Raw genomic sequence first — 27,644 nt, forward strand, 5'->3', positions numbered from 1 at the left:
TTATTTTATTATCATAAAACAATTCCTACGTTTACATGCAGAAATTACTGTTTAAATGTAGCCACTACTTAAATAGTAGTGTTAAACATTTGAAATGTGTAATAATACTGTACCTCCAACTGTACATTGTTGTATGGATTTTCAATTAAATATGAGCATACCGTCACCACATATAGGTGATGTAGGTAAATTCTAGCACTAATGTCTGTAAGCAGGGGTTGCTTAATTTGCCTGTAATGCTCCACAAGTCTGAGGTGATCTGTCCAAGGGAAGGTAGGGCTTTCCTTAAGGCCTAGAGATATATTTGGTAAGCCCATCCCTTGGGTGGACAGCCTGAAATCCGGGGTGCCATTGTGCTTTTATGTGGGAAAATGGCTTTGCTGGCTCTTCATGCCCTGATTCCCTTAACAAATGAAATCAGGGTGGTCTCTAGAAAATAAATATAGGAGCACTGTAAGAATTCATTTTCTATTTCTGAGGTAGTCAAATGTGCAGTTAGGGGCACACATGGCCAAGAAGGCAGAGGTGAGGAGCTAGATGTAAGTTATGGGCTGAGCCGGAGGATGTCAAAAGGGCCGTGAGTGGGGAACACCACAAGAGGCTGCAGAGCCAGTGGGGTCATCCATAGACTTGCTGAAAAGGGGAGCCATTACCAGGGAATTTGATTAGATGGCCCAACAGCATAAAAGTTTAACACTCTATTTAATTGCAGCACAATTGGCATTCTCCTTATGAAATAGTAAATATGGACCATGAATCGAGGAACGCTTACACTGATTAAGAAGGTTGTGTTTTGATCTGCAACATTATCAATTTTTTTTTTTCAGAATAGTGGAAGGGGGTAGGAAGGATTTAGCCTCATCTCAAAAGCTTCTGTATAGCAAGTGTCATTGATTTTAAAATGAGGGAATTATAATAGAATTGGCTCTCTCTGTATACTGTTGTGCTTTTTTGGTATCTCCACTTTTATCTTCATCTTTTGTACCTCTTCTCTTGTTTCAACATTGCGCATTATCTGCCGCCCCCCTAATTTTTTCTTTTTGCCTTACCCCTTTTTTTTATCATCAAACACCTTGCCTATCCCATCCCTGAAGGAGATCTTCTTCCCCCTGTGCAACAAAGCTGTTGAGCACCATCTCTTCCGATATTCCAGTAGTAGATGGCATGTGCCACCTCTGAAGCTCTTAGAAGATCTTTAAATGTCTCTAGTTGTTACAGCTGCCAAGTTCAGTGATTTTGCTATTACAACAAGATGTGACAGCACAACTTGCTTGTGTGACAAATGAACAGTGCTAACATCCAATCTTTCCCACCATCTGCTTGAGAGTAGGACTCCTGATACACACTGCAACCCGACCAGTTAAGTATCCTGAAAGTTACCCATAGCAAAGTGGGGAATAAATGCTTAAGAGGGGGGCCCTTACTGAATAGAAACCCACAAGATTCTCCCCAAAGACCCTACCAAAGATGATGTTCGGGAGACCAGACCTAAACTATTCCTGAGGGGGGTGGGGGGAGTTGGAGAGAAAAACAGAAACAAGTTAGGAACTATCCGGTCTCAAAGAAAAGGTTATTCGGGACTACTTTCCTCAAGATGCATCCGGTGTAGAAATACAAAACCTGGAGTGATTAGGTATTGTCTTGGGAATCAGGAAAATATATGCCATGTGCAAACAGTAACTTTTTAAAAAAGTTTTTTTAATTTAAGTGAAATTGGCTTTATCCGAAACCTTCCGCACTACAGAAGAAAACTGAAAATTACAAAATGCAAATTATATACAAATCAAATTACAAATCTGATGAACACCAGCATTAAAATGTTAGTATGATAAACAGTTATAGAAAAAAAATGAAAAAGTCCACAGCACTCCAAAATTGGTTAGTCTCCCAACCCGCCTCTGAACTGATGAAGTTTCCATATATCCCCTACCATATTTTTCACGCACTGTCGAGCACAAAGTAAGGATATGCCAGGTGGTCTCAATTGCAGAGCTACACAAGCACCAGTGCCTGTCACCGTAGCAAACCCCTCGCCATGCTCTGGTCTACTCAAATGTTGTCAATATATTTAGGCAAAGATATGATATGAAGCGCCTAAGAGCAATGGGCTAAAACTTTGATAAGTAGAAACATGGAGCATTGGGACAAAAGCCTTGTGTGCTGAACTCGATTTAACTGTGTTTGGCACTCAGCTTGGCGATATTTTGCAACCCGTCTCCAACCATAGCTGTGGTCTTTTATTGGAAATATTGATATGGATGCATAGTCAGGGATGGTGGTGAGGCTGATAGTTAAGCCAACAGTTGAATGTTTGTTTCATATTGCAATAAGTTTGATTAGATACATTGTTTAACTTGTTCCATGCTGTTGCCCCGACGAGGCTGCTCGTCTCCCAGCGTGCCAACCACAATTGGAGAAAAGATTTGGTGTCTTGGATCATCCATAGTGTCGTCAAAGAAGGTAGACCCGGGAGAGGGGAGATGGGGGGGACGCTGTTGTGCGCCGACGGAGATGGCCGCCTGATTCTCGAGCTCCGTAACCCATGAAATCCTGAAATCAAAATCCTGCGGAGCAGCGCCAAGATTGTGAAAACTAAATGCAGTGTGTTGCAAAGTACTCATCTGGGCACCCCTTGGGCGAATTTGGTGGAGAAACGAGCAGCCCGGCCCCTGTGGCAAAGCTGTGAAAGCTGACGGGCTGTTGGAGCCAGCCGTGGCCCGTGCGCCAAAATTGTACCGTCCCCAGCCTACTGCAGTGGAGGGCGCTCCTGGCGACGGTGAAGACCTGTTGCCTCTGACCGCAACTGACTATTGTTGGCGGGTGCAGGTGCACTGTGACGGGGGTCCTCCTGGCAGAGGGTGAAATACTCGACGTCCGGCGGAATTGCAACACAGATAAACTGGGGATCTCCACCGACTGTTGCCGGCGACTGCGGGACCGAGTTGTAGCGGATGCGCAAGTTTTCACGGTGCACTACCGGCATTGGCACGCACCCGCTCCTTGGTCCCCACCTTATACACTGGACTGCACTCCGGCACCGAGGCTGAGGGGCTGCGGACGGGCTAGAACTTAAGCCAGCATCAAACCCAAGCTTGCCCGCCCCTCGGCGTCTACTTGGTGTCCCTGTCATTGGCAGCAAGGACCCACCCCTAAACAACCCGGGGCAACAACATCTGGCCACAGACAGCGGTGGGTGCTATAAACTGGGCTAAAATCACCCAAAAGCCGCTACAAAGCCCACTTGTGCAAAATGCACAACAGAGGCACTGCATAACCACAGCCCCCGCTAACACCCCGTTGAGTAGCAAGTCAAAGCACAAACGAAGTGGCACCACACCTCGACTTCAAGGTTGATATTCCTCGCATACAACCAGGTTATGCCAAGAGGTGTAAGGGGTGGCAGGAACAAGAAGGGCCCCATGGATGCATATACTAGTGTAGCATCCATAGAGACCTCCCGGGGCTTCATTCACATACCGACATGATCCAACACTCCACAACTAGAACCTACAATGGACCCACACATACTTCAGAGCGGGTTCGCGGCTATGACCAACAAGTTAGATGATATTGGTAATAACATTGCCTCTATCAGATCAGATATTCAAAAGGTGAATTTCAGGGTGTCAGCGGCCTAGGACAGGGTGAGCACTCTTGAGGATACAACCACCACCCATGGCAAAGCGATAGAAGAAATCCAGAAATCCGTCTGTGAGGATCTCAAATCCAGATTGTGCTGCAATAATATCAGGGTGTTAGGGATGGCCGAAAAATCTGTCAATGTTCCTATGGAGCAATTTCTGGAAGAAGTCCTCCATTCGCTGTTCCCAGAAGCCCAATTCTCGAAACAATTCTTGGTAGACAGGGTGCACAGATCCCTTGTACCACCCCCAAACCAGGGACTCCACCACGCACAATAATAGCCCGTCTCCTCAATTACTGCAACTTGGTTCTTCGCCTAGCATGAGAGAAGGGCTCCCTGAGCTATGACTCTAATCGTATGTACATCTACCCGTATTTCTTCAGTGGCGTCCAGGCGGCCAGGTGATCATTCGATCAAGTGAAAAAGACACTGAGGGAGAGGAAAATAGTGTATGCAATGATGTTTCCGGCCAAATTGCATCTCCAACATGTGGGCAGATCCCACTTTTTTGAAACTCCTGAAGAAGCAACGGCCTACATAGAACACATCCTGCTTGTCCCCAACAACGGCTAAGGCATACCACCCATCCCGCACGCCGCTACACTCAAGCACATGCAAGGACCACGCATCGTAAGCCTAAAACTGAGGCAGCTGCTCCGCCTCGATGAAGGGTTGTAACTCCTTGGCGCGTCAAGGCCTTAGGCTTTCTATGACGACCACACAAAGCCACCCACTATGACAGTTGGTTAAGTTAAATAAGGGGACTACACCGTCCATTTGGAGGGATGGTGAGGGTGGGATGGGGTCGGGGGGTAAGGGATGCGGGTTAAAATGGAAAAAGCTGACAACAAGTTGGACACAAAAACTTCATACCCACTGAACATGTATGGCACCAACTAGCAAACAGAACCTCCTAACGTGGAACATTAGAGGTTTGGCAAACCCTATAAAGGGCAGGAAAATACTAGTTTACGCTAGAAGGCACAGAATAGACATCCTATTTCTACAAGAGACACACACAACAGCCAGAATAGTCAACTCATTTGCCCGGGAATGGGGTCCCCTGTAAGTGGGCATAAGATATATCACAATGCAGAGGAGTGCTAACCATCATGCACTCCCGAATGGGCTTTCAATTAACCAAATCACTGACGGATCCCGAGGGGAGATACATGATCATCTGGTGCACCCTACAGAACCAAGACACAATCCTAATCAATACTTACGTCCCCAACATCGACACACCGGACTTCTACTTACACGTCATGTCACTGATGGCACCCCTTGGAGGTGCCAAGCTCATCTGGGGCGGAGATTTCAATACTGTTCTAGATCTCCAGAAGGACAGGTCATCCAAGTCCCCCAGATCCATCTCTAGGGCCACCAATCACACAGTGTATGTCAGAGTTGCCGCTGGTGGACGTGTGGAGGGCTATTCATCCGGCAATAGAGGAATTCACATTTCACTCATCAGTGCACTCCTCAAGCTCACGGATTGACTATTGGTTACTATCACCCGACCTGGTCTCGCAGGTGTGTAGTTGCTCTATCCTTCCAAGAACACTATCGGACCATTCGCTGGTACTTATTGAGCTACACAAGCCCGACGAGTTAAGAATACAACGAACGTGGTGAATGCCACTGGCTCTCCTGCGAGACGAAACAATCATTGAATCTCTGAGGGCGGAAATCTGTGATTTTTTTCACAATGCAGAGTCAGTCTCTTTGCCGGCCATAACCTGGGAAACTTTTAAAGTATGGACGACCTCAACCAACTGAAACTGCTTTCCGCACATTAGAAAAGATGCATGCATTATCGCTTTGCCGGGAGACCCTTAAGCCACTGCAGGAACAACTGGAGAAGTTCAGGGCTTTGGCGGAAAGGGAGATTAAATATATATCGCAGCCAACTAGAGCCAGACGGTACGGGGAGGGCAACAAAGCGGGAAACTGCTGGTGTCCCTAATAAAACTGGAACGGGGGTTTAAGCCAGTCACATCCATCATGGGCACGGATAGGTCAGTGCACACTGAACCTGACAAAATTAACGAAATCTTCTCAGACTTTTACTCCGAGCTGTACGAGAATACCGACCGAGTGTCGGCACCGGAGCTGGACCAGTACATGTCCTCTTTCCCATTACCCAGACTAGAACCTGCATGGATGCAGAGGTTCTCGAAACCCTGTTACGCTGGAAGAAGTTGCCCAAGCAATTAAAGACTTGACTGCTGGTAATAGGCCCCTGGCATGGCCTTCAGCGGACTTTTACAAATGCTTCTCAACCGAACTGGCCCCCAAGATACTTGAGATTTGGGAAACATCTATGGAAACCGGAACGCTGCCCGAATCTATGAGGGAAGCTATTATAACTGTCCTGCTTAACCCCACAAGCCCCTGCAAGATCTCTATTCATACAGTCCCCTATCGCTCATTAACACTGACACGAAAATATTTGCGAAAGTCATAGCAAATCCACCCCTTCCCCATATGAACAAACTGATACACCCGGACCAGTCAGGTTTTATACCAACCAGATCCACATCCCTGAACCTTAGAAGATTGTTCGCGATTATAGCACAACTTGACCAGAATGCAGACGCAGTGGCGGTGTCATTAAACTCCGAAAAAGAGTTTGATTCTATTTCCTGGGCGTACATGTATTCGGTACTGAAACACATGGGTTTCGGCCCGCATTTCTGAAGGTGTATTCAGCTGTTATATAAAGACCCCAAAGCCAGAGTACCCACCAATCATAATTTGTCCCCAGCCTTCACTCTTCAGAGCGGTACGTGGCAGGGGTGTCCCCTATCCCCCCTAATCTTCGCTCTCATGATAGAGGGGCTTGCACCACATCTACGCCACAAACACTCACATCGGGGTATTCCAATCAGCAGGCATCCCCAACTTATCTCACTATATGCAGGCGATACTCTGTTGTACCTGCTAGACCCCGAAACAAACCGCTTACCAGTCATTCAAGACATCACAGAATTGTCAACATTTTCGGGGTACAAAATGAACCAAGCCAAATTCCGAAATTATTCCTCAATGTGCCTGCCAAACGTTCGCCAGCCATGTCACAATTCCGATGGTCGTCCGATGCCGCCCGATACTTAGGTATTAAGGACAAAGGAAAGGAGTGTCCATGAGCTGTGGAACACTCGCATCCCCTGCACACTCCTGGTATTGTCCAAGGACAATCAATATATAATTACTATTTTTCAAGTACAACTTCTTTGTGTAGTTGGATTTCCCAGTAATGTTTAGGGCGAATCCTGCGTTCGTCCTTCACTTGCACTATAAATAAAGATTTTTAAGTTTAAGATTAGCATAACACTTCTACATTTATTTGTACATTCAAGTTTTTGTTTAATAATAAATCTAATACTGTTCAAACTGACACATGATATTATTGACACCACCAGTTGCAACAATATTCCACGCATATTGTGTTATACAGATGGCATTCTCTGTATATTCTGGTCTTTGATGCACACAAAAATAGAATTAAGACTAGAACTACAAATAAGCTCAATGCGTTTCAGGACCTAAATTCCCTTCTTCAGGAGCAAAAGTAGCTGCTTAGCCCTGTTCACAAATTATGATTTTCTTTAAATTCTTCCAAAGGATATGTGTAACAAAGGGTAATACAAAAATAATTGTGTTTTAGTAACTTGCTCCGATTTGGTACTCATTTTGCACAACTGTAATACTTGACATAGTTGGAATGGGCCTACCTCTCATTGGTGCCCCTTGCCGCCTCCAAAGTGGTAATTCAAGGATGTGGATTTTAAATAATGGGGGACAAAACGTCATACTTAATCACTGGGTTACCTATAAGAGTGGTAGGTGGAATAATAAAAATATAAAAGAATCTCTATCTCCAGTTCTAAATGCAGTAAGGAGAAAAAAACAAACTGGTGGATACTAAAGGTCCTACCCCCTTGGGCGATTAGGATCCCTAATTGGTTATAATATAGTGGTAAGTTCTCCAGGGGATGCTGTTCTCCTGGAGTAAGAGTTCTCACTCGTTACTGGTTACTTATGGATCCCTTCTGGTATGCAATAACATCAGTAGATCTAAGTGAAAAACAAAACTATGCACAGGTTTTCTAAATATCGCTGGTCCGTTTTGTAAAAGAACGTACATTTCACAAAAAGGGCTGTCATGATACTATTCGAAATTTACCTTTATGTGATAAATCATCGAGCTCTAGATGGGCATAAATAGGATGTAGCAGGGGCTGTCACTAGTACATCTGATGTTTCCCGAGTGAGAAAGAGATATGTGCTATTAAAAATGACTTTTGTCAATTGCATTTTATATATGTGAAGAGACACACTGCTTGGCTTGCCTAAGTACGGAAGGTTTCACTAGCGCTTCATATCCACAAATGAATGTATTGTTCACAGCGCCGCGTGTCAGATCACTGCGAGAGAGTCTAAGGACAAAAGTGATTGTATCAGTATGTGTGCCTGGGGTCTCGGCAGCGAGTACAAGGGCTGAAGCCAGCGTTTAATTAGAACTTACTTCCATTTGACGGTAGCCTGCTATGTTCTTGGAACACTCAGAACCACGGAAAAGGCGCCGCGAGTTAGTGATGGGTTTAGGAATGGAAATGACGTATGCGAGCGCCCACGTGATGACGTCATGTGAATAAACAACGTCCTCATGTTATGCATAAGTCATTTAAAGTTAAGTTATGAACTATTAGAATTACCTCAATGAAAACCACCTGGGGCACCATTGCTCACATTCTATTCTTCTGTAGTGTTCTCTATGTGGAATGCATGATCTACAGCACATTATTGTTGGTATAAATGCAAGTATTTCTAGTTCTGTGTTAACAGCCATTATCATTGCAATTAGTGTATATTTCTGGTTGCTGCAACCTTACGTGCTTGTTAAATATTTTCATACCAATTGTTGATAAACATCTCTTCCTCATGCTTAAACATGTTATACATGTAGGTATTGTCATAGCTACGGTTAGAAATAAACTATATGAGACCAATTTTGCCTCTTAACATCTCAGTTAGAAACCAAGCTAACACTATGGAGCAAGCTCCCCATTTCGATATATGGGCGCATAGCGCTGCTCAAGATGGTAGTGGTCCCTAAGTTACTGTACCTATTTAGCAATGTCCCCATTTGGCCGGGTAAAGTTCTCTTCTCTTTGACAGGCTATAGAGAATGGCATCCAAATTTGTGTGGGGAGAAGGCCCGGCCAGTCAGTCTTGGGCCAAGCTCAGTGAGAAATTTGACACCGGAGGCCTGGATGCGCCGGAATTCACCCTATATTACTATGCGGTGCAGGCACAATATGCCAAATTCTGGTTCCAAGACATGGAAGCATATGCCCACATACAAGTAGAGAAACCATTAGCTGTCCCTAATGACATACGCTCCATGATAATGACCAAATCACGCGGGGGGCGTGGCTTGGAGCCGATGGCGAGCGGTAGCTGATCTGCCGAGCTCCGGACGAGACGCCGTTTCCTGATCCTTTTTCTCCGGCTCACGCGTGGCCCCAGCCCTTACAGAGGGATGTGCGGTTGGGGGAAGCGATTCTGCACCTGAATAACTATTTGGCTCGCCGAGTTGGACCCCCGGACGTGGCTGCGGCCCCAAAACGGCTCTTCCCCCTCCCGCCCTACTCGGATCCAAGATGGCGCCTCGCACTGCATAGCGGAGCCTACGGGGGGTACCCCTCCTCCAGCGGACTTCCAGGCCTGACGGGGTGAAGCTGAAGCACAAGAAAGTGAAACGACTCCCTCTGGTGCCGCCCGCCTGATAGAGGACTGGCCCGGCTCGGGTCACTCTACCGATTCAGCTCCACAAGAAAAGGCACGCGGCTTCCCGCCCACCCTTACACCTCTGAAACTCGCCTCTGTGGCCGCACGACCAGACACGGGGGCGGAACACGGCTCACGGCCCACGGCCCGGTGTTCCGCTGGGCAGGGGGCCCCACTAGCAACTCCGCGAGTGATCTATTCTTCGAAGCCTAGGACATCCGCAACCATCACCTCAAGATGGCCGCCAAGAGCAAGTCCAGAGCCGCCACCATGGACTCCTTTGTTTCCGCTAAGGTGAAGACCACCGCTCTGGCCGGGGCCGGCTCCTCTGAAGCCGCCCGGACGAGTGAGGGGGTGGCCGCCGATAACCACTCGCAGATACTTGATGCCATAGCCTCATTAAAAACGCATATTGACTCCAAGATCGATGAATTCAAGGTTGAAATTCAACTGATCCGACAAGACGCTCGCAACTTGGCGGAGAGGGTTGCGACCGTCGAAAAGTCGACGGAGGAAACATCCTCAACCACCACAGCCTTGAGTTCAGAAGTTGCCCTCCTGAAGAGGAAAGTTGCCTTCCTGGAGGAAAAGGCGGAGGAGGCCGAAGGTCGGGCCAGACGGAGCAACATCAGGATCCTGGGTGTCCCGGAGGGGAACGAGGGTGCAAATACCACATCCTTCGTCGAAACCCTTCTGCTGCAAGAAATAGGGGCCGGCAAACTGACCCAGGGATTCTCAGTCGAGAGGGCCCATAGATCCCTCCAGAGGCGCCCTCCCCCTGGATCGCACCCCAGACCTATAATCGCCAAGATACTGAACTTTCAGGACAGAGAAACTATCTTACGGCGGTCCAGGGAGTGGGGCCCCATCGAGAGAGGGGACTCCAAAATCTCTATCCGGACTACACGCAGAAGGTTCAGAGAGAGCGGAATTCATTTGTCCCGATAAAAGCTAGGCTCCGACAACTGAACCTAAAATACAGATTGCTATATCCATCACGCCTCAGGGTCGTCTACAAAGAGCGGCTGGTATTCCTTGATAACCCAGAGGCAGCCAACATGTGGCTAGAGGACAATAATCTGGCGGATGGCAAGGACAATTCACGGAATGAGGCCTAACCCCCCCTGCTCTCACAAGTGATCCCCAATAACAGTCAGAATCATTGTACATGACGCTGGAACTCAGAAGGTAATCCAACTTCAGTCTTTCACTTGGAAACGGCCTCGCTCGGCCCCGCCGCCAGGCCCTCGCCCCACCCCCAGCGTAGAATTCACCCGGTCTAGGCACCCGCCTGACCCAGCTCGCGCCCGACTCCCGGATGGGCTCCGACAGCTCGAGAGCGCCTGAGCACCACGACAATGTTGTAGTCGCTGGGCGCACCAGTTTGAGTTTTGTTGTTAGTTTTATTAGTTGTACAGTCTTCATGCTTCTTTTGCCAACAAAGACCGAGATGGGTCCGGGACGTGACCCCGACGACTGGAACTTAGTGTTGTTTCCCCCGCAGCCCACCTACGGAGGACTAAAGCTGGGCCGGACTCCGGTGACCGAGTCCCGCATTAAATCCAAAACTCGGACCCGATGGCGGCACACTTCACTGTGATGACATGGAACGTGAGGGGTATGGGCGCCTACCTCAGACGCAATCGTATACAATCCTATCTTAAGAGGAAGAAAGTATTGTTTGCACTCCTTCAAGAGACTCACCTCACGACGGAGGCCATGTCCAAGATTGCAGACCGATGGGCTGGGACTGTGAGAGGGTCCCCCTATTCCAAATATGCCAGAGGGGTGCTAATATGGATAAGCCCGGATGTGCCCTTCCAGATGGAGGGGAGTGAACAAGATAAAGAAGGGAGATACGTAATGATCTGGGGCACAATGGAACAGACCCCAGTCTGCTTGGTCAACTCCTATTTCCCACACCACGGAATACCGGCGTACCTCACCACAATGATTACAAAGCTGATTCGACACCGGGACCGCACCTTCATATGGGGAGGGGACTTCAATTGTGTTGCTGACGCAACCGCCGACAGATCGCTGCCCCCCCCCACACCCGACCAACCTTGCTTCCCGTGCCCTAAGGGAAACTCTGGAGCAGCTCAATCTAGTGGACATCTGGAGGGAACATCATCCGGCTGATAGGATTTACTCCCACTACTCAGCCTCTCACGGAGTCCATACAAGAATTGACTATCTGTTCATCAACAAGGAGCTCGCCCCACATGCTGCAGCTACAGAGTACTTGGGGCGAACGATCTCCGACCACTCCCCACTGACTATGCTATGGCAGTTGAGGGGCCCCAGACCCCCCATCCCCATGTGGAGGATGCCGACTGCAGCACTTGAAGATCTTGAGTTCAGGGAAGACCTTGCCGAAAAATTGGAAGATTACCTGGAAATCAATATGGGGTCGGTATCCTCCTGGGGCACATTATGGGAAGCCATGAAGGTGGTGACCAGAGGTGAAATTATATCGAGAGCCGGTGGTACTCGCAGACAATTGCAGAGAACGCTTGAAGTACGAGAAGCTGAGATCTCCCGGCTAGAGTCTGCTCACGACAACTCCACAGAGGCCGAGAACAAATTGAAGGAAGCCCGCGCGGAATGTCGACAAGCATGGGAAAGACTAGAGAAATTTGATTTCGCCACACACACCACCCGATCACACAAAGAATCGGATAAACCAGGGAGACTACTGGCCTGGCTCTGCAAACGAGAACACCCCAAACATCTCCCAGTGGAGATACGGGATGCTGATGGGACATCCCACACGACCCAGCTGGGGATCAATGAAGCCTTTGCCAAATTTTACACCGAATTGTATGCTCACAAGACGCAAATTCCTACTGAAGACATTATGGACACACTCGAGGAGATAGAACTTCCACGCATCTCGCTTGAGCAGAGAGAGGAACTGGAGATGGAGATCACTCTTGAGGACGTACAAGGGGCGATCAGGTCCCTCTAACAACAAGGCCCCTGGCAGCGACGGCCTCCCACCTGAGTTTTACAAGGCGTATGAGTCCATCCTCACCCCAGTTCTCCACGAGGTCTACCAGGAAGCATACATGAACACCACTGCTAACCTCAGGAGGCTACCGCATGTAATGGCTGAAACATACGAGAGGGACGAGGATCTGGCAGTGTTGTCGCTCGACGCTATTAAGGCCTTCAACTCCATATACTGGGAATGGATCAGGGAGGTCCTGAGAAGATTTGGCTTCGGAGGGGGCTTCATCAGGTGGATCGAGGTCCTCTATAATTCCCCAATGGCGAGAGTGAAAACGGGAAGAACGGTATCAGCAGCCTGGGAAATACAAAGGGGAACGAGACAGGGGTGTCCGCTATCGCCCATGCTGTACATACTGGGCCTGGAACCGATTGCATTGTATTTCAGGCAGCAGCTTTTCGACGCTGGTATCAAGGTGGGCACTAAACGCCACATAATATCTCTATACGCAGACAACGTCCTCCTTTACCTAAACACTCCCGAGTTTAACGCACCGATAGCACTGGAGGTTTTAGATAATTACGCGAAGTACTCGGGGATCCGATTCAGCAGAAGAAAATCCTCTGCCTTTCCCCTGGCGGGCCTACGCAACATTCCAGAAAGCAAACTTCCAGTGATAGGAATAGGTTGGCAACTGGTCAAGTTCCGTTACCTGGGGATCAATGTAAGCCATAACTCGCTACTCACGCACGAACACAACACTGAGGCCGCCATCACAAGTCTTCGACGCTCCATAAAATTCTGGTCCAAGCTCCCATTGGCCATGGTAGGCAGGGCAGCGATAGTCAAGATGATCGTACTCTCCCGATTCCTATATTTCTTTGTGAACATTTGTCATTACGTTCGACCGCCCTTCTTCAAGAAGTTGGAGGCTATCATCAGGGACTTCCTTTGGGGCCCCCACAGGCACAAACTGTCACTATCTGTTCTCTCCCTACCACACAAAGAGGGTGGAATAAAGCTGCCGGATCTCCAGTTATACTACCTGGCCGCCCAGCTGAGTCACATAACGAAATGGCTCTCGGACGAATCTACGGCTGAGACGGAACTACTGAGGCAATCCTCGAACAATGTGATCACCAAGGAGACCCTGTGGCATCCTACACGGCAATCCCCGGTCACCTCACAACTGATTGACCTGGGAAGGAAGATATGGGCCAGGTCCTGTTACATCAGGAGAGTACAACACCCATATTCCCTGGATAACCCCATCTTAGCAGATGCCTGCCGAACGGATGCAGACCTCTCCACGGCAAGGAGGTGGGAAGAAGCCGGCATATACACATGGGGCGACATGTATGAGGAAGGGGAATTCAGGGACTTTGAATCTCTTGAGGCCGCCGAAGGAATACCCCCGGGCCAGTTCCTCTGGTACCACCGCCTTAAACAGACTGCCAAGAAACAGTGGACAGGCTGGCCGGAGGAACCCTCTCCCGACCCCCTACTTCAGGAAATGCACGACCTCTCGGATGGCTGGAGACCAGTCTCCAGACTCTACAGCAGACTATGCGACAAACATAACCCTAAAGGCAAAGAACTGAGAGCGAAATGGGAGGCGGATCTCGGGACCTCGATCACGGATAAAGAATGGGAGAGAGCGCTAATATTTCCCAAAAAAGTGTCCAGGAATACCAGATTCGGACAGATCCAACTGAACGTCCTGTACAGGACGTACATGACCCCTCACAGGGTCGCCTCCTTCAATAAGACATCCTCCCCTGCATGCCCATGGTGTGGGAATGATAAAGCGGACATGATCCACATGTTCTGGACTTGCACTAAGGCGATGACTCTATGGTCCAAAGCCAAACAGACTTGCATGGACGCCGGAATGACGAGGTACAAATGGACCCCCGGCGAGTGCCTCCTGGGGATTTACCCCAGACCTAGCAAGTCCAAGCATGCTGTCAGACTAATGGACATCTCATGCATCCTGGCCAAGAGAACAATTGCAATGGCCTGGAAGACGCCGTCGGGTCCCAGGCATGAACGATGGCTCAAAGAACTCGAGAGATGGACAGTTGCAGAAACCAGGGCCTGGCAAGAGGGAATCACGTTAAGCGGCGAAGCCGAATGCGGCACCCTGGAATCATGGAAGGCCCTCCTCAGAGACATACGCTTCAGCGCCGACTACAAACCCCCCTGAAATCTTGCAGTATCACACTGACACTATCCCCTGAAGCCAGTACTGGAGGGACAGCCTTCATGTGCGACCCCCCCTGCATCCTGAAATTCCGGGTCGCAGGCCCTAACCCATCCATCCACTGTGAGTTCGCTGTAATATGAAGACCGTAGTTGATTTGTTTGTTCCCTGCCCCCCTTGCACCGTCCCCTCCTTTGTTTGAACCACTGTTTGATTTCTTGTTGTATTGCACGTTTTTTCTTTTTCCACTAAAATCAATAAAATACGGTTTTAAAAAAAAATGACCAAATCACGCATGAATCCAGACCGCTTCGACCTGGTGACCTGTGCCGTTTGAGTCTGGACAGCTTTATACCATAGGGTGGGCTGTACATACCCATACTGGGCCCCAACCCCGCTATAGCAACACATAACACATAACACATAGACATGGCCCCCAAACTGGATACCGCGATGCAAATGGTCTGCGACCCGACAAAAACCCTGACACTGGGCGACCTGTTTCCAAGCGGGGAATTTTTACACTTGGACGAAGCATATAGTAAATTTGGTCAGAGTCTCACGGTTACCCTGCAATATCATTGCCTAAAGGCAGTGCTTAAACACAACTGTCCATCATTGCCTGCGGAACCGCAGCCACATCCTTTCATACTAGAGATAATGGGCCAGGAGGGCTTGAAGGAGAGCATCTCAAAATTATATGGTAAGGTCCAATCTCATACCCCCTCACAAAACACCATGAAAGTCAAATGGGAGAGAGGGACCTGGAAACCGAGATCGAAGAGACGCAGTGGACCAGATACTGCCAATATACCAAGTCAGTGTCACTCGAATCCAATCTCAGGCTTGTCCAATATAAAATGCTAAACCATTTACTTGTCACCCCTGCTAAAATAGGCAAATATTACCGGTCTACGCAGGCCCTTTTCCCAAAGTGCAGTCTTCCTGAAGCCAACTCATTCCACATGTATTGGGAATGCCCACCGACAAAGCAATTCTGGGAGGAGGTGGCAAACAGCATCAGCGACATACTGGTTACACGTATACCAGCCACACCACTCAAATACCTCTTGGGGAATATTGGCAAGGCCCCCATCAAGAAACTGAGACTTTTTGCGGTGGCTACCGCAGTGGCCAAGCGCAATATTCTTAGACAGTGGAAAGCGAAAACAACCCCCACAATTCAATTGTGGCTGTGCAACCTAATTGACACATACGAATGTGAAGAAATATATGCAAAGGGCATAATCCCCAGGAGCTGACTTAGAGACATATGGGCCCCCTTGAGTCGATGCCTGCATTCCTCAACTCAAGAAACCGTTGACTCGGTTTAGATAGACTACCAAGAATAACTGCATTACCTCTAAAAAGGGGTCAACATTGTTTGTCTGATTTGCTATCCCGCTCATTGGTATGTATTGTGTAATTGTTGTTGCTAACGTTATGTTCATGTTAGCTGGAAAATAAAGTTTAAAAACAAAAAAAAGGTAGCTCCAACTCGCACCGCAAGGGCTCCAGGGGACCCCAAGCAGTGCATGGAGATGTTTTCCCTTGAGTCGATTGAACCAGTTAATCGACTGTGATGGCAAACTCTCCAGTTTGTAAAGTATACTGGAGACAATTATATTACCAAGAAGCCCTCCATGTTAGAGCCTACCTTAGTGATAACACATCTCTGAATGACCAATCACGTTTTGAGCACCTTTCGAGGGACATGGTCACAAAGAAATTGGCCAGCAGAGCAGGATTTAATAGGAATACCCAGTAAATGTAGGTGTTCACCACTTCTAGCGCCACACCCTCCAGCCTCCAAGTAATGGGCTTTTTATTTTTTACTTCCATCCAGACTTCCCATGACTTTGACCTTGGTCTAAGAGATGCGAATGGCCATGTTATTTCGAGTAGCATAACTAGACAATGCATTCATAGAAAGATGAAGCCCGATCGGAGTAAGATTGAGCAAAACCGTATCTTCTGTCTAAGCGATCTGTGGTATTGTCATATCCCTGATACTAGGGGGAAAATTGCTACAGGGTCTTATGCAACATCCATATCGGTCACACAGAGGTTAAAAAGCTGGGGTGCAAAAACGCACCACTGCTTCAAACCTCGATTGGTTGACATGGTCATAGTTAGTTGTCCATCCAGGCTGATGCGGAGAGTGAGCGTGGTATCCATGTGCATCAGTTTAATAAAATTTACCAACATAGGTTCGATACCCCAGCGTATTAGTTTCTCCATAGCATGTATCTGAAGACATAATCAAATGCGCTGGGCTAGTCTATGTAGCAGAGGTAAAGACTTCTGTCCGTTCTTCTTGTAACACCAGCCAGCGTATAGTGCATGGTCCATAAATTGTGCTAGGTATTATGATCGCTTCTAAAGCCCATTTGGAACGGACTAGAGGGCATTATGTTCTAGCCACAAGTTAAGTTTGCACAATAGTAGAGCTGCAAACATCTTCCCTCTAGCATGGCAAGGGGTCTATAGTTTGAAGGAACTGTTCGCTCCCCCCTTTTTAAGACGGGGATGAGGATGGACTTCTGCCAGCTGCGGGGGGTGGTTCCGGTTGCAAGAATCCTTTCGAAGAGCAGAACAAACACATGCACCAAATATTCTGGCCTTAGTTGTGATGTTGGCGAGGCCGTCGGGCGATGGTGGTGACCCTAGAGCCTTTGATCTTCTTAATAACAGACAAAATATCAGCTTTGCCAAAACCCTAAACACTTGAACAGATATAGCCAGTAGTCATCCCCACAATGATTTTTTTTTTTTAATATAGAAGTAGTGATTAATAATATATGCAACCCAACTGTCCTCCGATATAGGATTTAATTTGGTGGGGTAATTCACAGCCATAAACCTCTGTATAGATGGTGAGACAGGCATGGTATCAAGAGAGACCCAGACTCAAAGACAACAGTTCGAAAATGTATTTATAAGCTTGGTTGGGTTGGTAAAATGCCCGACTGTTCCATCAACTGATGTTTCTAAGTACCGTCTATTTCTAAAAGTCTAAACCTATTCCTGCCCTCGCTCTCTGACAAAATGTGATGGGAAGTTTTCTCAAAGAAAATAGTGGTTCAAAGAAAGGGAAATGTAAACCACTGCTGGTTTCAGATAGTCTTGCCAATGGGTGTAGTTTTGCCAGTGCAAGATCGTTCAATTCAAAAGGGGAGCCCTTGGATCCTTCCACGCAGAGCTCTTGCAGCAAATTAACAAACTTCACAATATCCTTGGGTCTCTTGGGGTTCCCTTCCCCAAGCTTGGACTCTTCCATTTCTAAACAAAACATATAGACAGTTCTGGTCAGGCCTCTTACGGTTCCCTTCCTCAAGTGTAGGCGTCTTTACACAGTTCAACAATGTCTCTTGGACAACTCTTGTTAGGTCTCTCCGGGTTCCCTTCCCCAAGCTTAGGCCCCTTTCATCTTTAAACAAACTCTTCAGGTCAGGATGAACCTGTCACTGTACAGTTCTTACATGGGGTAGTATCAGAGACTTTAGAGAACTCTGGGCTCTTTGCTCATCCCAAGCGCAACCTCTCTGACCTGCAACCCCTCTCCGTGATCTCTATATCTTTCTTCTGGCACCTTTTCTCTTTTGTGTCTTTCACTTCGTTCTTTTCCACTCTGCCTCCTACACACCTTTTTTTCTATCATGCACACTTGCACCCTCGTTTTATCTTGCCGTGCCTCTTGCACACTTCTCTTGCCTTTATTGTGCCCCTGACACCGTATGTTCCTTTGGTTGTGCACTTTGCACCTTCTTGTCACTTTCTCATGCTGTTCGCACTATTATTTTCACCTTTGGTTCGCTCTTACCCTCTTTTCACTTCCTCTCACTTTTACTTTCCCCTTTCATATGTGTCTGGTCACTCGCACCCTTTTTTCTGCTTCGGGTCACTCGTACCCTTCTTTCTCTTGTGTTTCTTACAGTTCACTTTCCTCTTATTTCAGCGCCTCTAGCACATTTTCCTTCAAGCTTTCTTTGTCTTTCCTCTTGTTTTCTCTCTTTTGCTTTCAGCTTTCTTTCGTGCTGCTTTACACTCTCTCTGCTCGCTTTATGCCTTTTCACAATTTCTCATCTGCCTTTCCCTCCATGCCGCTTTACTTCGGTGCCTTCCTCCTGCTCTACTGTAGTCGCACACAAGTTTCAGAGTTTCTCTCTCATTAACTTTCACGAAAATCACCAGGCATCTTTGCGTTGACAGATGGTCCCTCTCAGGATACGCAGGGTTCAGGTCAGGGTCTCACCACCTGCCCGTCGGACACCCTTGGGGCCAGCACAGGTACAAAGGGAACAAGCACTCCACTGAATGCCCCCAGCAGGATACAGACAGCCTCGCTCGCCACGCTGCAGCCCCTCACAGACAGCAGGCCAGCGTATCGGCACACTTCTCCTGCCTTCAGCTCCTGCCCCTCTCCGCTCCTTGGCTTCTCTGGTCCAAACGGCATCCCGAGCTCGCTCCCTGCTTGCGGCAGAACCCCACCTTTTTATAGTGTAGGGAAGAGTCATGTGAAATCAGTTGTGCACAGTTGGGATAACGTGCCTGACCTTGCCTAACTCTGTTAGTGGGACAGCCTAGTGTTAGGTTGTAGTAGTAGGCTCTGTCTTGCTTCCCAATGTTTTTCCTATCGGTAATCCTCATTGATCTTAGTCGCGTCTTCCGTGTCTCAGTGTTTGTTGGAAATGGGGTTGGGGAGATGGGACAAGACCAATGTGCGTTCTTGCAGGGCGAAGGGTAATAAGTTTCCCCAATATCATCTCTTTACTGGTGATTTGTAATAGTTGGATTGATATGCATAAGAAGTTCTTTGACTTCAGTAGGGAAGGACCCGTTGATATTATTGCCAATCAGATTCTAGTCCCTCTGGTTCCCGTATTTCCCCACCCTTGTCATTCTGTTATGATTGGACTTCTCTTCCTTATTCAAGAGAGATAGATCCGAATATCCTATAACAGCATCTGGGATGTCTTCGTCACCCCCTCTTATCCTGATCAGAGAGTCTCCCGGATTTAATACCCCAAACTCCCCAGTCCAGGTGATCCTACCTGGCTTGTCCAGGCCCAGGGTTGGGATCCAAAAGTGATGGCCCTCCCCTGGCCACCTGAATAGAGTAACCTCGGGGGGGGGGGGTGGCCTACCTGGGAGAATACCCTCAGGTTTCTCACAAGAGGTACTAACATTTTCTGCTGTCATTAGTTTTCAATATGCAAAGAGAAGGCTTCAATTGGCATTGTTTCTAGAGTGTTTGTGGTTTCTACACCAATTTTTGTAGAGTATGGAGAGCTTTTATAGCCAGCATCTGCTAAAGTTATCAAATGGGATTTTTGTTTCCCTATCCCTCTTCTTAGGGGCTTCTTCTGATTGGCTAAGGCAGCATCATACAGGCCCAACATGGAGGCCTTCTCGCAGGCAACCTCTCAAGCTTTATTCATCGTAGTCTGAATGTTAGTAACTAAAAGACAGAGGACCCGGTTGTGCTATTGTAATAAGTGCGTTATGGGGCCACGGTCTTGATCAACGTTAGAATTCATTGTGATGTGCGCTGTCCAGACCAATCGGTTGCCCTGGTTATGAACTGTAACATTCAGGGCTTGCTTACTGTACATTTTAGGGCTTTTCAAAGTGAAATGCCATGTAAGCATGGCGTGATCACTGCAAAGGTTGAACTCTGCAGTAAGAGAACTGTCAAGTCGCGATTGTGTACTCCCATTAGTCCACATGTAACTATCATCATTGCCAGTGCCCTCCTTCATTTCCAACACAATGAGCTTGTGCCCATGATGGATTTCAGCCCAGTTGGATTTTTGGTGGCTCCTTTTCCCCATCAAAACGATATATTGTAACCTTCACAGTAAACCTGCGAGGCAAATTCCTCATCAATGTAATGAATGAACGAATGGATTCAGAGGCAAGCCTTCAGCCATTAAAGTCCCCGACTACAATTGAACTTAGATGAGATGTGGGTAGAGGGCATCCCATTCGCTATGACGAGCTTCCATCTGTGCCTGGATAGAATTAGACTTTGTCCCACCTGGAGGGGGGAGAGGGGAGTTCATAGAGGGTAATAATTAAAAACCTATTAAGGGAGGAGGTAAACATTCAACTACTACGCCCAAAACATGTGGTGAAAAGCCTTGTACAAAAATTAGCTAGATTTAAGGTACACCCCTCACACACACAAAGGCCCCCCTCATCGGCTTCTGCCTTTTTTGGGCAACAGCAGGCTGATGTATGATATTATCGCCGTCAATCTGGAAGCCGGAGCAAGACCACATCTCCTGCAGGGCTAAAATATCCTTGACAGTTAGAGCATGTAGGGCAGTAGTGTTGCATAGGTAAGAACAGAAGCCCTAAGAGTTCCAGGACAATAAGATACTAGTTCGTATTAATTTCCAGGATCAATGCCCCGACACTCCCAGCGTCTTTGGCACCCAGCGTACCATCTGGCTGAGCAGTGGCTTTTGTACAAGTTGCCAGAGAGCTCAGATTCATGGCCTCGCTCCAGGATAGAGTTAGAGGCCTGGGTTTTGGGTAAGAGAATCTCTGTGGGCATCTTGGCTACCAAATGCTTATGACAGACGATCAGTAAGAAAGCCAAGTCCCAGATAAATAGGTGATTGATGCAGAGAAGTTCTATCAAAGGGGATCCAATTCTGTTCCGAGTCAATATCTGACGGTTATAGGTCAAAGTTTCAACTCAAAAGGGTTGAATGACAAAAGGGTCGAGTTAATTCGACCAAAAAAAGGGTCACATTTATTTATTTTTGGGGGGGGGGGTCCCCCCAAACCCCTGTTTTGGTGAAAAAACAGCTTTTATGTACCTATACTAAAGCAACAAAAAAATATACATTTTTAAAAAAAATTCGATCATTTTGTTTTCGGTCGAATTGACTCGACCCTTTTGTCATTCGACCCTTTTGAGTCGAAACTTTGACCGGACACCATATCTGACAACTCGACATGCTCAATATCAGAGGATGTTATAGACTTAAATGTAGGGATTTGATGGAGCAACTCTAACAGGGGAGTGCGGTATATAAAAGGACTTTCAGCAGTGGGTGAGCTCTCAAGGAGTTTAACCCACTTGCCCAATGTTGAAACACAGCTAGGGATCCCTGCATAGCTCAAGTTAGAGTGAGGAAATACGAATAGTTCATGAAATTGATTCACCAAACAAGCCGGTAGAGATGATACAGGAAGGGGCCAAAGAGAAGTAGTTGGCTGCGTCAAACTTTCCACAGCAGCAGGCAGTTTGGGCACTGCCTGTGATATATCTCCAAAAGTACAAGCCCATACAATGAGTAATTATACCCGTTTGTCCATGGGTCCTCGAGGTCTGATTACTTGTTTAAGGTGTGGTCAAGGTGCAGTTGTTGGCTGATTATGCTGTTTAGGTGGCTGCACAGCCTGATTTAAGCAAGTAGAGCAGCTGTTACAGGAGTGAGAGATCGTACAGGGAGCCCCGTCCATGGGCACCAAATTACCCACCATAATGATCTCAATTGTAGTTTTCAACATTTTGTGGCAAAATCGGGTTTCTTCTACAGCGCATCTTCTTTGGCCCCTTTTGAAGAGAATGTCTTTCAGTAGTAATATTCCTAGGTTAATTGTGCACAGCTAAGGGAGCATTAGGCCTAATAGGCACATAAGGCATTATGTCCATGACCTCCCCTTGCTGATTTGTGGTTGCCTGATCTGTTGCAAGCTTTGGTGTTTCTACAATGACAATAGAGAACTCCCCAAGTGGGCGTCAGTGTGGGACAGTGTTTAGGCGAGGGGGTAGCAGTCCCATGAGGTGGCACTTATGTTTAAGTCAGCCGCCTCAGTGCTGTTGGCTAAGATATGTACCTCTCTGGACCAGATAATCTATAATTCGAGTTCCCCCTTGGCCATGTTGGAAACTAACCCAAATATTGAATCAACAGTAGCTGCTACTTTGTTGAGTGATGGAGTAGGAATTTCTTCTACTGCATAGGAAGCACCTAGTCTAAAAGTGCTTTACAAGTCACTGTCTGAGTTTTCCAAAGCTGCAGTAATCCCTTTGATGTCCGGTGTAGCGGAAAGATTGGTCCTGATGATGTTGTCCTATGGTTGGGTGGTAATAGTGTTAGAAAGAGGCGGCACTGCGACTCCTAATGGTTCTCTCTGGAGCCCATGACAGAGATTCAGAAGATAATTATTATTGTTGTTGAAGATTCAGCAGGTGGTGGCAATAGGCAAGGGCACAAAACCAATGTAGGGGTCCCCCACCTCTTCAGCAAGAGGAGAGGCTACAGGGAAGAGTCCTGTGGTCTTTGGCTGCTCGACCATGGACATCAGGATTTGGTCCTTTTTACCCTTTTTTGACATTTTAGTGCAGGGAAGGGGTCCGTCGGAAGGCGGACTGGACCACAATCTCTCTTGTTTAAGCACTCCGGGTTTACTACATAGCGCGTAGGATCTAGCTTTGCCAGATTTCATTTCGTTAGTGAAAGACTTGGTAGGAAAATTAAATGAGTTCCACACTGTAGCAAGACCAGTAAGCTGTATTTTGCTTTATCAGGTTCCCCCGGAGACTCATGGTGAACCAGTCGCAGTTTGAAACGTAATGGCAGACTAGAACAAAAAGCTGTTCTAGTGAGTTCCACTGTCCCCGCGGCGCGGCAAGGCCAATAAAGTGAATTTTGCTTTATCAGGTGCTAAGAAGCCTCAGAGAGCCATTTGCAGGTTCAAACGTAGTTGCAGGCAAAACAAAAAGCCTAAGAGCAGAGTGCATTATCTGTTCTAAATAAGCATATTGTTATCCAGAGCGCAACCAAGGCAATAATAAAGGAATATTCCTTGCTGTAGCTGTATGCAGCTTGCTCCTGATGTGCGGTTTCGCCAATGTGTAAATGCTGATTCCAAGCGCAGACGGCAAGCCGAGTAACACTTTTTCTGCAGTGAGCCGGTTGCACTTCCTTGCAAGCAACACTCACAGGTGCTCCTGTATGTCAAAAAAGACAAGAAAACCTTTAACATATTCACTCCTATTTACATCATTGTTCATTAATCCAGATTTCATATCATTTAAAATTCAGAGACACAAGACGTTTCTCAAGGAACCAATTCATAATAAAAATCAAGCTCATCAATTCTCTTTCCTTTAGCAGCTTAAATTACTCATCCTTTTTTAAAAACATGTTCTACAAATTCCATTACTGTTAAAACCAGACTTACTTTCTCTCCAATTACAAATCTGTCCCACCATTTCACTGCGGTCAGTGAGTGTATTTGCTCCAAATGCCCCTCCATGTATCTAGTTCTTAGTTCTGTCGGAACATTACAGGCTGTAACTAAGTGGAGTATTGATTCATTATTCTTGTAATCCCCACAATACTTACACCTCGCTTCAGCCTCCCTGATCTTCCTCCTCACCAATTGCATCTCTCTCATTGGCAGTATGTTTGGTCGGCAACGCATAAAGAGGTCTCTCTCGTGGGCAGAAGGAAACTTTTGTAGATACATGGGTGTTTGATTTAGGCCTCTTACGTCCCATCCTAAAGATAGGCTCAGCCTGTCCTTACTTCTCATCTCTAGTGTGGATATCCAGTCTAGCTATTGCATTTCGTTTTCCACTTTCTCTGGATTCGTAATAAGCAGATCGATTGCGATGTCATGACCTTTCAGATGGCTCTCACATTTATACTTCCGGATCTTCAGACCCTTATCTAGTGAGTTTCCCTCATTTTGTCTCAGGATATCGGAACGAGTGAGCTATCCGGGATGACCCATTTCCTAAAAAGCAACATAGTTTTCCATGTTACTATCGATTCCTGTCATGACCGCTGCCTCCAAGGAGTCAGACCCAGCCCAACATCCTTGGAAGCAGGGTCACAACTTCCATTCCAGGCACCAGCCGGTCCCCACAGGGGCCTTTTGGACCTTGTCCTGGCGCCAGTGGCGCCAGGCTCATAAGGGAACCCAGTCCCGGCACAGGAAGCGCCGGGCTCATATTGAGAGGAATGGTGCTTGGGTGGACCTACCTGCTGCAGACCATGCTGCTCACTTACCTGTAGGATGATATCCTCATCCATTCCTGGCTGGAACTACTTTACCTTCTGGGTGTGGCCAGCACCACTCCCTGGGACTGGATACTGAAACTGTGCTGGAAGCTGGAACTTCTTTCTTGTCTGGGCGAGGCTGTGGAAGGAGACACCTAAGCACTCCAGTGGCCTATTTAAACCACACCCGATCAGTGCAACGTGCTTCGCGTTATTCTGCACTAGCAGCAGGACGCTCACCGTGTCAGCTCCAGAGAATCTTCAGCTTCTGCATCTGTGAACAAGAAATCTTCAGTCTTACCTCCCGGCAGATCAGTCTTCAGTCTTCAGCAGCGTCTGAAAGAGAACAAGGACACCAGGTTAGGACAATACAAAACCAGCGCAGCACTTACCTCGTCCATCGGAGCATCCCGAGGCCGCATGCCGCACTCTTCATACTCCGGCAATCCTGCGGAAACAAAGGACATGGTTAGTGAACCTCCGTGATTATTCTGCTTACCTGTGCCACGTACGCCTCGATCTTCGTCAGGCGCTGTTTGTCCGCACCTGCTAAAACAAGAAGGACATCATTAGGGGCACTGTACGCCATCACTACTCACGTGCCTTCTAGCTGTCATCGGCTTGCCCATTCTCCGGCACGTACCTCGGCGTCCATCTCCACGCCGACAGCTACGGCTACCTGAAAAAAGGGAAAAGAGACATTAAGAAGTGCATTTAACTTCGCATAACATTCTTTTACTTACGTGCCTTCTCAAACTCCGGCATTCTTCTCGCTTACCTTAATTACATACCGGACCTGCAATGGCGAGAGACATTTAGGGGTCATATAAATAAAACTCCATATTCAAGCAATCACCGTTCGTGCAGCTAACGACGGCCTTGCTCCCTGACTTCATCCTCTGCAATCAAGAGGCTGGGCAATTAACCAGTGAAGCAACTGGCATCAGCACCCCTGCACAGACGCAGGATGGAGAGCTCCGCTTTCACCTATATAAGGTGAGCACATTCAGCCTACGAGTAACGTGGGGAGTCCAGAAAAGGGGAAGGTCAGATTGGCCAACCAGACATTCATTAACCCCTTGTTCTCCTACTTGCAGACACCTCACCCTCCAGGTCAAAATTACGGTGAGGAGAAGGTCTATCCAGGGTGTTACCAGAGGCCTGCGCGTGACCCTAGAAGACACTGAAATCTCCAACCCCGGACCTGCGCCTCCGAGGGATTCAGGTGAGCGTTACAATTCCTTGGACTTCAATCCTACCTCAAATCGGACACACACATTGGTAGTGAGTTGGGGTGTTTCAAGACTTTCTTCCAAAATTGCCCCTCCAGCTTAGCTCAGAATTTTCAAGTCAGGTTCAACAATGATTCTGCACCATATGTCAGGATCTGTACCACTTTCTGCTTAGCAATCTTGGCTCGCAACATGGAAAGATGTGCACTTTCATCCAGATTTGTATTAACTATGATGCCTAGATAGGTTATAAATTCCAATGTTTCCAGTCTTTTATCCTCCACCCTCCAAAAATGGGTGCTCTTGTTTTTCTTGCAGGCCGATGACATAATGAGAACCTTATACTTTTTAACATTAACTCTCATGCCATTCTCTTTGAGATATATTGCAAAGGCACTCAGCCTGCGCTGCAATCCGATCAGAGTTTTGGTCTATAAAGACCAAATCTTCGGCAAACAAGAACCAAGGCAGTTCAGTGGAATTCATCTTTGGCGGGAAAGCTCTCATCCTTCTTTGAGACTCCCCCAGGTCGGGCATTAGATATTAAATAGGATGGGGGCAAGGGAGCACCCCTGCTTCAGCCCTCGGGAGGTATGTATTTTCCTGGATAGAATCCCCTTTGCTGAGAGCCTAACCTGGACCGATGTGCCAGAGTATAGTGCTTTGATTGCCTCGATCAGGTCATGGGGGCAGTTCCATTCCACTAATTTGGACCATAGCTGTTCCCTGCTGACTCTGTCAAAAGCCTGCTCAAGATCCATGTAAGCCAGGTAGGATTTATCCCGGGTTCCATGGATCATCTCTTTAGAAGATTCAGCAGCAGGTTGTTTAGGGAGGTACCGACTCTCTTCACAAAACCAGTCTCTCTACAGTCGAGCCACCCTAACTCCACCGTGCAGGCGTTTAGGTCTCTTAGCAGGACTGAAGCAAACAATTTGGCCAGAGTATCCTATCCAGAAAGGCGATCGATAGTTTTTCGGAATGCCACTATCGCCATTCTTAAAAATTGGCACCAAGATCGCCTCCCGCAATTTAGCAGGATTTGTCGACACAACCTGGTTAAACAGCTTCAACACTAAATTCCCCCAGGCATCTGCATTTCCCTTCAACATATGGTTGGCTAGGCCATCCAGACCAGCCGCCCTCAAAGAGCTCAATTTCCTTATCATTCTTACAATTTCTTCTTTGTCAAGCACAAAAGACCACCTATCCCCCACCTTCGAATTATACTTATTTGCAACTTCTTCTCCCAATATAAACAATTTCAAATAGTGGTCCACCCATCTTTCCTCTGACACTTGGCCAACCATATGTGCGGGCTGGAAACTATTGCCATTAATAATGAGTTCCCATAAATTCTGAGTATTGTTTTTAGAGATGGCCCTCAACATTAGTTCTGCATCTTGTTGTAACTTCGCAGCTTTGGAGGCTCTCAACCAACTGCAATACCTCTGCTTTCTTAATTTTTTGTTTTTTTATAGCAACTGGATCATTTTGGCCCCTTTTAGGTTTCATGATGTCAGCTCTAAATGCTTTCCTCGCTAATACTACCTCATGATTATATGAGTGAGTGGGTGCAAGGATGGTCTTACCACTCTGATTATGTCTGGATTATCTCGTCCCTATGTTCCTTGATAATCCAGACATAATCCATATTGCTCGGATTGTCGTGAATAAAGCGGTCTACCTGGGGACCTCAGCTTATTTAATTCGCAACCTGTTTCTCCCCCAGGACAGCTCAACTGGATTAGAGACAACCATTTTTCTAGGTTGTCGGGCCACTGTC

At 47.3% G+C, this 27,644-nt stretch overlaps 1 protein-coding gene across 4 annotated transcripts in view; it reads left to right on the top strand.

Moving 5' to 3' along the window:
• Window positions 1-27,644, top strand: part of CCDC18 (coiled-coil domain containing 18) — a 2,185,916-nt gene that overhangs the window by 915,134 nt on the left and 1,243,138 nt on the right. The gene's annotated exons all lie outside the window — the stretch shown is intronic.

This window comes from Ambystoma mexicanum, chromosome 1q, assembly GCF_040938575.1.
Source record: "Ambystoma mexicanum isolate Mex_15411 chromosome 1q, UKY_AmexF1_1, whole genome shotgun sequence".
NCBI classification, from domain to species: Eukaryota; Metazoa; Chordata; class Amphibia; order Caudata; family Ambystomatidae; genus Ambystoma; species Ambystoma mexicanum.